The sequence below is a fragment of the Mytilus californianus genome, unplaced genomic scaffold (assembly GCF_021869535.1).
Source record: "Mytilus californianus isolate M0D057914Y unplaced genomic scaffold, xbMytCali1.0.p SCAF_12, whole genome shotgun sequence".
In the NCBI taxonomy this organism is placed as follows: Eukaryota; Metazoa; Mollusca; class Bivalvia; order Mytilida; family Mytilidae; genus Mytilus; species Mytilus californianus.
Genome location: NW_026262604.1, coordinates 31,391,479 through 31,406,127, shown reverse-complemented (window position 1 = coordinate 31,406,127; position 14,649 = coordinate 31,391,479). Strand labels below are relative to the sequence as shown.

General features: G+C 32.7%; 2 long non-coding RNA genes across 2 annotated transcripts; both read left to right on the top strand.

Annotated features, from left to right (window-relative positions):
- Positions 1-1,227: 1,227 nt before the first annotated feature.
- LOC127721701 (uncharacterized) lies at positions 1,228-14,071 on the top strand. Its single transcript, XR_007991402.1, has 2 exons — positions 1,228-1,951; positions 13,207-14,071. It is a non-coding gene; the product is annotated as an uncharacterized LOC127721701 (long non-coding RNA).
- LOC127721703 (uncharacterized) lies at positions 6,114-9,655 on the top strand. Its single transcript, XR_007991404.1, has 2 exons — positions 6,114-6,153; positions 9,442-9,655. It is a non-coding gene; the product is annotated as an uncharacterized LOC127721703 (long non-coding RNA).
- Positions 14,072-14,649: the final 578 nt, after the last annotated feature.

Genomic DNA, 14,649 nt, shown 5'->3' with positions numbered 1-14,649 from the left:
CAAGATGGCGGCCATGGCTAAAAAATAGAACATAGGGGTAAACTGTAGATTTTGGCTTATATCTCTGAAACCAAAGCATTTAGAGTAAATCTGACATAGGATTAAACTGATTATCAGGTCAAGATCTATCTGCCCAGCAATTTACAGACAAATCTTACAACCTGTTGTTGGGTTGCTGCCCCTGAATTGGTAATTTTAAGGAAATTTTGCAGTTTTTGGTTATCTTGAATATTATTATAGATAGAGATAAACTGTAAACAGCAATAATGTGCAGCAAAGTAAGATCTACAAATAAGTTGTCATGACCAAAATTGTCAATCGACCCCTTTAGGAGTTATTGCCCTTTATAGTCAATTTTTAACAATTTTTCTTAAATTTTTGTAATCTTTTACAAAAATCTTCTTCTCTGAAACTACTGAGACAAATTTAACCATACTTGGCCATAATCATTATTAGGGTATCTAGTTTAAAAAATTTGTCCGATGACCCCGCCTTCCAACCATCATGGCCGACTTGGTTAAAAATAGAATATAGGGGTAAAATGCAGTTTTTGGTTTATATCTCTGAAACTAAAGCATTTAGAGCAAATCTGACAGGTGGCAAAAATGTTCATCAGAATTAGATTTATCTGCCCTGAAATTTGCAGACGAATCCGACAACCCGTTGCTGGGTTGCTGCCCCTGAGTTGGTAATTTTACAGAAATTTTACAGTTGTTTGTTATTATCTTAGATATCATTATAATATCTAATTTCTAATACTATTAATTATGATTTTAACCTTATTTTACATGATTTCCAAAGCATCAGTAAATACAGGTGAGCGACACAGGCTCTTGAGAGCCTCTAAATAGTTTCCATGGTACATTTGCACCACGGAATATAAAGGGCATTATGGACACACATTCATTCCAATTCCTAAAAAAAAAGCACATGTCCAGCACTTTTATTGTTGTTCTTTATCTGAAAATCACGATTTAATGTGGCCGTCAACAATTGGGCAAATGATCACTTGTACAACTCACTGCAAGTTTCGAGACGGTTTGAGTTAATTCCTTGCTAGATCGGCAAGTTGAAATTATCAGGAAAAAAAACAGTTTAAACTTTCCAGATCTGTCTACAGATTGATTTGCCAGTTGTATCAAAATATTGGTCATATTAAAATAACGATTGTTGGGAACCAGTACAGAAGTCTTTTGGACTTGGTACACAATATCCCAAACATATGAATTTAAGAAAAGACCAAAAATAAAAAGAGAAAAGTAAAGTAACGTTGCTCGTATGCAGGACACTTTTTTATCATTCTGCCTTGATTTGTGAAATATGAATAAAGACAATAATGCAAGTCAATGAAACGGCATTCCAACGCCATGTTATCCAGAGTTCACCACACGATATTCAAAACTTTCTTGCAATTGTTATGTCCCATACACTATAAAAACATGTTGTCATGACATAATAGCAACATTACATGTACACGCATAAACAAACTGGTAATAATCTTAAAAACACATGAAAGTAGCTAAAAATAAATCTCATTTTTGGCAGTATATAAACTTAATGTTGGCCACACTATAAGATGTGAAAGCACTGTTTACTATAAAACACGAGGTCATTGAACTGCAAGAATGGCACTGAAATCTATATGCGAGAGACATAATAAACTAAAATCTGATGTCGGAGACTACATTTCGCAAATAGTTGAAGCTGAGCAGAATAAACAAATTGTTGAAAGACTGAAAGCCGTTCTTCATCCTAAAGAGAGAATAACTGTCAAAAGCATTAGTGATATTTTTGACTTGCTGGAAAAGAAAGGAATTATGGGTACCGGGAATTATGAATATTTGAAAACCGTTATTGAAGAGTTTGATTTCCGAATTGTGGAGGATATAATTGAACCAGCCGAGCGAGAAATCCGAGATTTAAAGAAACAATGAAACGACGGTTCAAAAAGGTAGGTGGCTTGTGCATTAATTTTGAAATGTAATGAAAGGACAGACAACTGTTACGACCCAAATGTGTTCCCCCTTATTTTGCGACTGCTTGCTGTCAAATTAAAAACAAATATCTTGGGTTAAAAATAAACATTAAAGTATTTTTTTTTAAATCTTTTGAAAACAATAGGTCTTTTGAAGAGGACATTAGAACTTGAGTCATGATTGTCATAAATCATTATTTGGTTCAAAATCAAAAACATTAATAGATTGCTAGATAAAATGCGTATGCCCCAACCACAAAATGTCGGGCATAGTTGTATTCCAGTCCGTCCGTCAGTCCCATAAAGAGTACATGTTTTGTCCAGCCACACTCAACTCTTCATTCTTTCAGTTTTTAACGCAGAACCTTTATATTATGCAGGTTGTTAGTATATATTCTAAAGATGTGCATATCATTAGGATTTTGATTTTCGTTAAATTTTCCACAAATGACAGGATGATGAACTTTCGTATTTTTTGGGTGAAATTATACAGGCTTCATGGTTCGTCTAGCTAACATCTCCAGTTTTCAAGTTAGAATCTCTATATTATGCAGGGTGTCTGCACATATAACAAGGGTGGGCAAATTTTCAGGACTTAAATTATTTTTTTTACATTTTACACAAGTGACACTGCAGAGGCGGATTTAGAGGGGAGGGACAGGGGGCCTTGCCTCCCTTATGGAGCTACATATTTGATTTATGCATAGACATTTTACATTTCCACAGCTAACAGTGTCTTTACGGATAACCCCCTTTTCAAAATCCTGGATCCGCACCTGGACAGGATGTTGAACTTTGTCAGTTTTTTTTTTTTTTGGGGGGGGGGGGGGGGAATTCTGCATGATGAGAACAGAGTTAATCAAGCTAACTCTTCTTGTAGTTTTCAAGATATATCTTTTTTATTATGCAGTTTGTTCGTACATGAACTTGGAGTGTGCAAATGGACTGGATTTTGTATTTCTTTTAATTTTCTATAAATAAAAGAATAGTGAATTAAGTAATTGTTATACAACCCCGTGACAAAAAGTCCAGTAGGTTACACTTGTCATTATACAGTGGTGTAAGATGCACTTACGATGACTATCAGATAAATAGAATTTGTCACATCAGTCCCTTGTTCACCAAGAACACCTGTTTACTGTATATTGCACTTACCATGTACATTTTGATATTATTCTCATTCACATTTTTTACCTCCTGTTAAATTTTCGAAACTTACGATATGAATCTTGAAAGGAACAGCAACTTAATTGTCTTATATTGTGGAAAAAAATCAGTATGGCGAGGGCATCAAATGTGTCTTAGGTGTTTGCTTAACCCTCCCCTAACCTAAAACCGTTTGAATCAACACAAGATCAAACTGTAAAAAACAATTAGTGAGAAAGGGCTTGACTCGAGATCGGCAGATCTGTACTCAGCACTTTAACAAGTAACAAAAACACATGTAGAGTACCGACCTAACAGTATTCGCTGTCACTGAACTCTAATTCAAAGCCAAATTGCATCTAATGAATAAACCATGTTCCTTCAGGCTGATATTCTTTCATTTCACCTTTAAAAAGCGGGTGACATAAATTTCTATGGACTTATCACATGAGCTTGGACTTCAAAAACATAACCCTTCGTGTCGGTACAGTACATTGCAGGTCCGTACTGTCCTGGATATGTATGTAATATTTGCTGCTGGAATTTATAAAGCCATCCGGTAAAGTGAAATTGCTCATTGTTACATGTACTGGATTCTACGTTGCTCTATGTATGACATAAAAGGACAGGAGGCACACTAAAATTTTGTACATAAGTTAGGCCGTTAGTTTTCTCGTTTGAATTGTTTTACATTTGTCATTTCGGGGCCTTTTATAGCTGACCATGCGGTATGGGCTTTGCTCATTGTTGAAGGCCGTACGGTGACCTATAGTTGTTAATGTCTGTGTCATTTGGTCTCTTGTGAAGAGTTGTCTCATTGGCATAACACATCTTCTTTTTTACACCTAATAAGAGTAATAAGTTTAATCCAGACTGCAACGTACAAGATCAATAGAGACGTTGCGCACGGTATTGGTACCACTGAGCGTTACACGACGTCCCAATAAAACAAGGATACTGACGTTGTTTCAAAGAACGTTTCAAGCATACAAGTTTTTTACTTATGAGAAAATGCCACTTTAAGTAACCATAGAATTTACATTCTTTTAAGAAGTCTTTATTTTGCAGAGATTTTCGTAGTCGCTTCGATTCATTATGTATTTTCATTTTTCATTAATAAATACAAACATTGATATCCAAATTAAAAAGGATATTTTAAACACTCATGAAAAATTGCCCCTAAACAGCAATGTTTAGCACTGAATAACAATTTGACGTTTTGAATCATTTGTATGTGAGAAGATTTAACATCTTTTTTGTATATTATTTAGCGTCTTTCATTTTCAAAATCCAGAATGTTTTGAAACTTCAAAACTGATTTTGATACAATAAGCGAAACAAATGCAGGGAAAAACTGACACTACCGTTTTTCACTTATGAAGAGTGTGCTTCCAAAATATTATGTGCATATATATCTGTATTATCAGTTTCTTCTTTTTCTAAAAAATAAGTAATGTTCTTTGTGCCGCAAAACTTCTTCAATCTTGGCTAGTAAAATTGTTAATACTTTGTTTCTTGTTTCTGTTTCTTCCCTTCTATTATTAGTTTCTTTTTGTCACGTTGTTGATGTTGGTATTTTCTCTCCCACAATTTGTCTTTTTAAAATTTAGCTAATATTCAAATGCTTCTTAATTTGATTATTTGAAAGATGTTGATAGACGATAGCCTGATATTTTTCTTTTCGTAATGACGTTGCGCACGGTATTGGTACCACTGAGCGTTACACGACGGCCCAATAAAACAAGGATGCTGACGTTGTTTCAAAGAACGTTTCAAGCATACAAGTTTTTTACTTATGTGAAAATGACACTTTAAGTAACCATAGAATTTACATTCTTTTAAGAAGTCTTTATTTTGCAGAGATTTTCGTAGTCGCTTCGATTTATTATGTATTTTCATTTTTCATTAATAAATACAAACATTGATATCCAAATTAAAAAAAATATTTTAAACACTCATGAAAAATTGCCCCTAACAGCAATGTTTAGCACTGAATAACAATTTGACGTTTTGAATCATTTGTATGTGAGAAGATTGAACATCTTTTTTGTATATTATTTAGCGTCTTTCATTTTCAAAATCCAGAATGTTTTGAAACTTCAAAACTGATTTTGATACAATAAGCGAAACAAATGCAGGGAAAAACTGACACTACCGTTTTTCACTTATGAAGAGTGTGCTTCCAAAATATTATGTGCATATATATCTGTATTATCAGTTTCTTCTTTTTCTAAAAATTAAGTAATGTTCTTTGTGCCGCAAAACTTCTTCAATCTTGGCTAGTAAAATTGTTAATACTTTGTTTCTTGTTTCTGTTTCTTCCCTTCTATTATTAGTTTCTTTTTGTCACGTTGTTGATGTTGGTATTTTCTCTCCCACAATTTGTCTTTTTAAAATTTAGCTAATATTCAAATGCTTCTTAATTTGATTATTTGAAAGATGTTCATAGACGATAGCCTGATATTTTTCTTTTCGTAATCACATTTTATCTCCACTTTATTCATAAGAGGTCCGTTGTATTCATTTTTTTCTAAAAATAAAAGTCGCTTATACTAGTGTTATAATTCATATTTCATATATTATCGGTTTAACTCGATGAATCATCATCATATGCGTATTAGTTCACGATTTTGACATCAATAACAATTTTGTGGAAATTGTTTAAAATTGGCAATATTTTTTTATAAATCCCTTAGGAAAAACTTTATGGAATATGCATCACGTATGAAATAGAAATACGTGTACTTGTGCTGCCATTGTTGATTTTCAATATTTGAAGGTAGAACGGGGTTTAAATTATTAATTTTTTTATTGCAGAAAACTACAAATAATCGATTTAAAATTTTAACCATTATTGTTAGCAGGATTGAATGATGAATAAATGAAATTAATTTGTGAAATTTTCTTTGAAAAGAATAAATAATGAGCTTATTTTAAATGAAAAAGATGTAACCATAAAATAAGCTCATTATTTGAAAAGAATAAATAATGAGCTTATTTTATGGTTACATCTTTTTCATTTAAAAAAAAAGGTTTCATTGATTGAAAATTTTAAATCATGGTTGTTTTATCAGGTAAATAATCCAGAATGTTTATAATTTATTTTATAAAGGAATTTACAAAACATTTACCTATTTTGTGATGAAGTAAGAAAACGAATATGGGGATTCCGTGTTTTATTTTTTGCTTTCGGAGAGCACATTATAAGAGCTGTCTTCTCATATATATATTATTTAAGACTCTATCTTTTAGTTTTCTTTATATTCGCATAAATTTACATTTCCCGTGTATAATCCTTACAAAATCTGAACATTTTCCACAAACTTTTAAAAGCTCTAAAAAAAGGTCGGCGATCCATACTTTTTACTATGTTTTTGAAATTATAGCATTTTGGCAAAGTATGAAAAACTCTACCCCTTTTTATATGGACCCAAATAAAGCTACATCAACTGATATTTGACCAACAGCAGAGTGAAACCGATTTTAAAAAATATACTCAATTTGTTGTGACAAGATATATATTATTTAAGTAGCTGCTTTCGTAAATATACATGGATCAATGTTTTCTGAAAGGAAGTACTATGGACCAGGAGTGCATTTCATGTACGTTTTATACTATGAATTGGGTTTTTTAGCGCTTCCAATTTTAAAATATAACTGGGTATTGGTTAACACTAAATTTTCTTTGACATTTTTAGACCGTTTTCAAACGTATTATCAAGTTACGGGTTTCGGGTTTCGGTTTTGAGTGATTTTGATTTTTTAACAAGTATAAAGGCAATATTCCAGCCATTTTTGTGACGTTTTGCGAAGAGAAAAAATAAATCTACTATACACAAAAATGAACTTTTCCACACAGCAGATTGGTTGATTGATTTATTTGTGTTTAACGCCAAATTCAGCACGGTTGGCTATTTCGTGGCGGTCAATTTTTATTGTTGAAGGAAGCCGAAGTGCTCAGAGAGAACCGCCGATACACACAGCAGACATTTTGTAGTTGATTTAGTGATAAAAAGGGAACTATGGTGTCAATTTGTTACACATACAGCGTGTTCAATGTAGTATATTTATTGTATTTAATATTCTTTCTTTAGTATTTCTATAAATTGGTTATGCATGCAAACAATGATGTACTTCCTACAAAATATACACTTTCAAGAAATATGGATAGGTTTTTTTTTTCTGGAAGATATGGGGTAGAGTGCATGGTGACTTTTTTCTAAAGGGAACTTAAACTAGGTTAAAATGTACTTGGGAGTGTCTTTAAATTATTACACTGGACCTGCTACATACATAGTTGCGTGCAATCCATCATATTTATAGGACAACTATTACCCTAACACTCAAATTAATGTAAAAGACAAGTTTCAATTAACATTTTAATACTCGTCCATCGCATGCCTATGTAGCAGTAAATTCTGTTGGAGATTCGAGACAACAAACTCCATTATTCCACACATTACTTCTAGAAGTAACACTGTGACCTTCCTTTTCATACATATGTTGCTAGGTAGATGATAAGAGATTGTTCTACTCACAGTAAACATTTCTATATTTAAACTACTACATGGAGCTAAGAATACAAGTACGAAAACAAAATCCCGGCTCTGCAAACTGGCTAGAAAAATTGATTCACATATATAGTTCCGATTCTTTAATTGCAACGCTAGGAATTAAGGTCAGGGTGTAAAGCTTGGGTTTGAGTCGTTTATAATCTGGCTAAGGGAAAACAATAAGGTGAGACCATTTTTGGATGCATTTTCATTTTTACTGTATGTTCTTTTTCTAAAAGTGAGACTGTGATCGTATGTGAACTTGTCTCACATTTTTGGCCTCGGAGCCTGGTCTTTGTCAAGCATCCGAGTTAAATATTTCGTCATATTTGAATTATTTATACAATGTAGATCTACTTTGATGCATATTTAAACAAGAACTTTATTTAATATAGATCAGATCATTTCATAAGATTAATTGTATGCCAAATATGTAAAACAAATTAAGCGTTATCATGACGTGAACGTCAAATTACAGTTATGGGGACATGTTATTGGACATCTAAGTTCGTTTCGTATTTTATACCTGCAGCTCAAACAAAAATATATATCACATCATTTTAGAAGAAATGAAATGTATTTTCCGTTCATATCGGTTAAAGAGTGTTCAAAATTGGGGATCAAATAAAATTTCGTTTAATAAACAGCCTCTGGGTTACTCTTTGCGTCATTTTATCCATCGGGACATTTTATTGGACACGGGAAAACTGACGATGTTTTGAAAGTAAGACTGCAGTTATATAGTGATGACTTCATAAAGCTTCTTTAGGACATGTATAAATTTTCTGATAATATTAAAAGCCACTTTCATCTGTTATATCTTGTAATAGTGGAGGCCGAAAGTTTTCATAGGAGCTGAGCAGCTGAATGGGACATTTTTTCTCTTCCTAAGCTCAACGCTCCTGACAATCTTCTTTCACTCACAGTTAAAAACGTTTATGACGCTATTTTTCATCAATTGTATACAATACTGTTGTAAAATGTTATCTCATTTAACTTACGAACTAGTCCGCATTGTGATTTCAAAGACACAAACAAAACAAAATTGTAACAGCGGGACACCCTTAAAATGACGTTATAGCCGTCGAAATGAGCAAAGTTTTTCTTTACATGATATAAATAGCACAAATTCATCTATTTTATTGATTTCTGTGGTTTAGTTCCTTTCGAATGATAAACTGATCATGGATATATATTGTATAGGAAAAGAGCGTGAATTGGATTAACCCGCTATCTAACGCATTTTTTCAAAGAAGCACCGATACCGTGCGCAACGTCATTCTCATTTTATCTCCACTTTATTCATAAGAGGTCCGTTGTATTCATTTTTTTCTAAAAATAAAAGTCGCTTATACTAGTGTTATAATTCATATTTCATATATTATCGGTTTAACTCGATGAATCATCATCATATGCGTATTAGTTCACGATTTTGACATCAATAACAATTTTGTGGAAATTGTTTAAAATTGGCAATATTTTTTGATAAATCCCTTAGGAAAAACTTTATGGAATATGCATCACGTATGAAATAGAAATACGTGTACTTGTGCTGCCATTGTTGATTTTCAATATTTGAAGGTAGAACGGGGTTTAAATTATTAATTTTTTTATTGCAGAAAACTACAAATAATCGATTTAAAATTTTTACCATTATTGTTAGCAAGATTGAATGATGAATAAATGAAATTAATTTGTGAAATTTTCTTTGAAAAGAATAAATAATGAGCTAATTTTATGGTTACATCTTTTTCATTTAAAAAAAAGGTTTCATTGATTGAAATTTTTAAATCATGGTTGTTTTATCAGGTAAATAATCCAGAATGTTTATAATTTATTTTATAAAGGAATTTACAAAACATTTACCTATTTTGTGATGAAGTAAGAAAACGAATATGGGGATTCCGTGTTTTATTTTTTGCTTTCGGGGAGCACATTATAAGAGCTGTCTTCTCATATATATATATTATTTAAAACTCTATCTTTTAGTTTTCTTTATATTCGCATAAATTTACATTTCCCGTGTATAATCCTTACAAAATCTGAACATTTTCCACAAACTTTTAAAAGCTCTAAAAAAAGGTCGGCGATCCATACTTTTTACTATGTTTTTGAAATTATAGCATTTTGGCAAAGTATGAAAAACTCTACCCCTTTTTATATGGACCCAAATAAAGCTACATCAACTGATATTTGACCAACAGCAGAGTGAAACCGATTTTAAAAAATATACTCAATTTGTTGTGACAAGATATATATTATTTAAGTAGCTGCTTTCGTAAATATACATGGATCAATGTTTTCTGAAAGGAAGTACTATGGACCAGGAGTGCATTTCATGTACGTTTTATACTATGAATTGGGTTTTTTAGCGCTTCCAATTTTAAAATATAACTGGGTATTGGTTAACACTAAATTTTCTTTGACATTTTTAGACCGTTTTCAAACGGGTTATCAAGTTACGGGTTTCGGGATTCGGTTTTGAGTGATTTTGATTTTTTAACAAGTATAAAGGCAATATTCCAGCCATTTTTGTGACGTTTTGCGAAGAGAAAAAATAAATCTACTATACACAAAAATGAACTTTTCCACACAGCAGATTGGTTGATTGATTTATTTGTGTTTAACGCCAAATTCAGCACGATTGGCTATTTCGTGGCGGTCAATTTTTATTGTTGAAGGAAGCCGAAGTGCTCAGAGAGAACCGCCGATACACACAGCAGACATTTTGTAGTTGATTTAGTGATAAAAAAGGAACTATGGTGTCAATTTGTTACACATACAGCGTGTTCAATGCAGTATATTTATTGTATTTAATATTCTTTCTTTAGCATTTCTATAAATTGGTTATGCATGCAAACAATGATGTACTTCCCACAAAATATACACTTTCAAGAAATATGGATAGGTTTTTTTTTTTGGAAGATATGGGGTAGAGTGCATGGTGGCTTTTTTCTAAAGGGAACTTAAACTAGGTTAAAATGTACTTGGGAGTGTCTTTAAATTATTACACTGGACCTGCTACATACATAGTTGCGTGAAATCCATCATATTTATCGGACAACTATTACCCTAACACTCAAATTAATGTAAAAGACAAGTTTCAATTAACATTTTAATACTCGTCCATCGCATGCCTATGTAGCAGTAAATTCTGTTGGAGATTCGAGACAACAAACTCCATTATTCCACACATTACTTCTAGAAGTAACACTGTGACCTTCCTTTTCATACATATGTTGCTAGGTAGATGATAAGAGATTGTTCTACTCACAGTAAACATTTCTATATTTATACTACTACATGGAGCTAAGAATACAAGTACGAAAACAAAATCCCGGCTCTGCAAACTGGCTAGAAAAATTGATTCACATATATAGTTCCGATTCTTTAATTGCAACGCTAGGAATTAAGGTCAGGGTGTAAAGCTTGGGTTTGAGTCGTTTATAATCTGGCTAAGGGAAAACAATAAGGTGAGCCCATTTTTGGATGCATTTTCATTTTTACTGTATGTTCTTTTTCTAAAAGTGAGACTGTGATCGTATGTGAACTTGTCTCACATTTTTGGCCTCGGAGCCTGGTCTTTGTCAAGCATCCGAGTTAAATATTTCGTCATATTTGAATTATTTATACAATGTAGATCTTCTTTGATGCATATTTAAACAAGAACTTTATTTAATATAGATCAGATCATTTCATAAGATTAATTGTATGCCAAATATGCAAAAAATTAAGCGTTATCATGACGTGAACGTCAAATTACAGTTATGGGGACATGTTATTGGACATCTAAGTTCGTTTCGTATTTTATACCTGCAGCTCAAACAAAAATATATATCACATCATTTTAGAAGAAATGAAATGTATTTTCCGTTCATATTGGTTAAAGAGTGTTCAAAATTGGGGATCAAATAAAATTTCGTTTAATAAACAGCCTCTGGGTTACTCTATGCGTCATTTTATCCATCGGGACATTTTATTGGACACGGGAAAACTGACGATGTTTTGAAAGTAAGACTGCAGTTATATAGTGATGACTTCATAAAGCTTCTTTAGGACATGTATAAACTTTCTGATAATATTAAAAGCCACTTTCATCTGTTATATCTTGTAATAGTGGAGGCCGAAAGTTTTCATAGGAGCTGAGCAGCTGAATGGGACATTTTTTCTCTTCCTAAGCTCAACGCTCCTGACAATCTTCTTTCACTCACAGTTAAAAACGTTTATGACGCTATTTTTCATCAATTGTATACAATACTGTTGTAAAATGTTATCTCATTTAACTTACGAACTAGTCCGCATTGTGATTTCAAAGACACAAACAAAACAAAATTGTAACAGCGGGACACCCTTAAAATGACGTTATAGCCGTCGAAATGAGCAAAGTTTTTCTTTACATGATATAAATAGCACAAATTCATCTATTTTATTGATTTCTGTGGTTTATTTCCTTTCGAATGATATACTGATCATGGATATATATTGTATAGGAAAAGAGCGTGAATGGATTAACCCGCTATCTAACGCATTTTTTCAAAGAAGCACCGATACCGTGCGCAACGTCCAAGCAGAAAACAGTCCTATGTATAAGGATGTGCCTAAAAAAAATACTTCGAAAAACCAGCATAACATTACAAACACTACACAGAAAAAAAAATTAAAACAAATATGAGGAATAAAGGTACCTCATTCACCAAAATCCTGGATGCTCTTTAATGTTAGCGGCAGTTTTCTCCACTGGTGACACCTCTCGTATTTCTCAGTATTCAAATGTGAAAGCTACCAATCGATGATAAAGCTGTCCAGCAACTTCTCTTCTCTTTCTTTAAAAGCATTGCAAGATTTATAACCCATCGACACAGGTAAAGGCTTTAACCCTTATACATGAACGAATGTGTAGTCTAATGCAATATGATACGTAACGCTACTTTTCATTGGATGACGTCTGATTTTGTCGTCAATTCTTTGTTTGACGGTCGGAATCATTGACAACAACGTTGCGCAATCGTAATCAATATTTCCTTTATGAAATTTAACCATTTTCTAGTATTGCAATAGATTGGAATACCAGTACTGTTTGAAATGTCTCCGTCGTCAATTAGGGATTTGATGTTGGCAACTCTTCGAACGCACCACTGATATTCCTAAATCAGTGTCAAAGGCTCTCCACAAAACTTGAAACGTAAAACTTTAATTTCTCAAGAGGTATATGAATATTAACGGTTATAATAACAATAACATTTATATAAAATATGAAATGAATGGAATCACATGGTTACATATGCAATGTATGGTATTATATTAAGTACATGTAATATGGAATTTACAGTGGAAGGCAAATCTAATTTATAACAGACAAAACAAGTTTGACAGTTCTGTAGTCATCAGAGATCATTTCCTTTGATAAAAACTCAAAATATTGTAATATTTGTTCTTTTTGACACTCGTTCCATTAGAAAAATCAGCAAACATTCTATTGAGCTAAAATATGTCAAAATAAAAACATTTACAAACTATCTATCTTTATTGCAGATATTGCGATTGGAAAAAAGTCACGGAAGGAACTGGAAGCATTAAAACACAATCTCGATGCATCGTTACAAAAGCATCAACCATTTAAATGTTTTAAGCAAGATTTACTTTATCTGTGTTTATAATGTCTTGCTATGTTAGCAAACAAATACAAGAATAGATCAACATTTACTTAAGCTTGCCCTTTTAAAATGGAAAAGATATTTAAGAAATAATTCATGGGGGCTTGAATATATCGTGATTATACCACGGGTTGGCCCTTTATGACAAATATTTCACCCTGAGCGATAGCGAGGGGTAAAATATCGGCATAAATCACGATATATTCAAGCCACCATGAGTTATTTCGATTCTAATAGGACAAATAAGGCAATTCGTTTGGATCGAAGCGCTCTAGGTGAAGGCATTATTTGCCGTTCCCATAAATAAACGCACTATTAAATTGACGTAAAAGAACGGAGCAAACTGAATAAATGGCATGCTTAAACTATTTACAATGACATATTTAGATAGGTTTGGATGAATCTAAATAATAATTGTATTTATATGTCTTATAAATATGTAAACAAAAAACGGCTTATATAACACATTTTAGCATCATTTGTTTACGTTTCCTTGTTGTGATGATTTTCGGTTTCACAAGCGTGTATTTTCCCGTAAAATGCTTATATTCTTACGTCATCATTCTATGACGTCGGGTAGCTCATTCATAAAAAAGCGTATGACGCGGGAGTACGATCGGGACAGCCCAAACAATATATTCATATTTTACCACGGGTGTGTACTCAAAGCGTTTGAAGAACGTCATGTTAGAATCATCTATAATACATGTATAACATCTTTTCAATAAAATTCAATTAAACTATACACAATGATGAGCGAGAAACATTTTAGAATCCATCCTCACGACCGATCTTCAAAGGTGAATCAATGAACACGTGAGGTATACTTCAATGAGACAGCTACTCCACGACAAAATTACCCAAAAGCCCAGGCGCAATATTTTACCTAACGGAATGGTGGTTTTTTTTAAATGGCAGTGTATTCCCATTGTTTTTTTTGACAGCACCCAAATGGCTATTTTTTTAAACTTTGGAATTAGACAGAAGTACAAAAAATGTACAGCAGATCAATAAATGGTACGGTAAATTGGGTTCTTGTCATATAATTACTACTACTTCACAGACAATAAATTGGGCACCATCTAGTTGCACATCTTTCACAAAACACAAAAAGACATATCTTTTCATGCGAATAATCTGTTGTGACCATGCATAATCAAGAGTCAATATATATATTTGATACACATAAGAACGTTATACAAGACCATATGAAAATAACTGAAAGTGAAGAGTAATGATTTCGTCCTGTCTCTTTTGATCTACAAACCGCTTCTGGGGTTCCATTGATACGTGTCGGTTCTGGACGGTAGAGTGTCGAGAC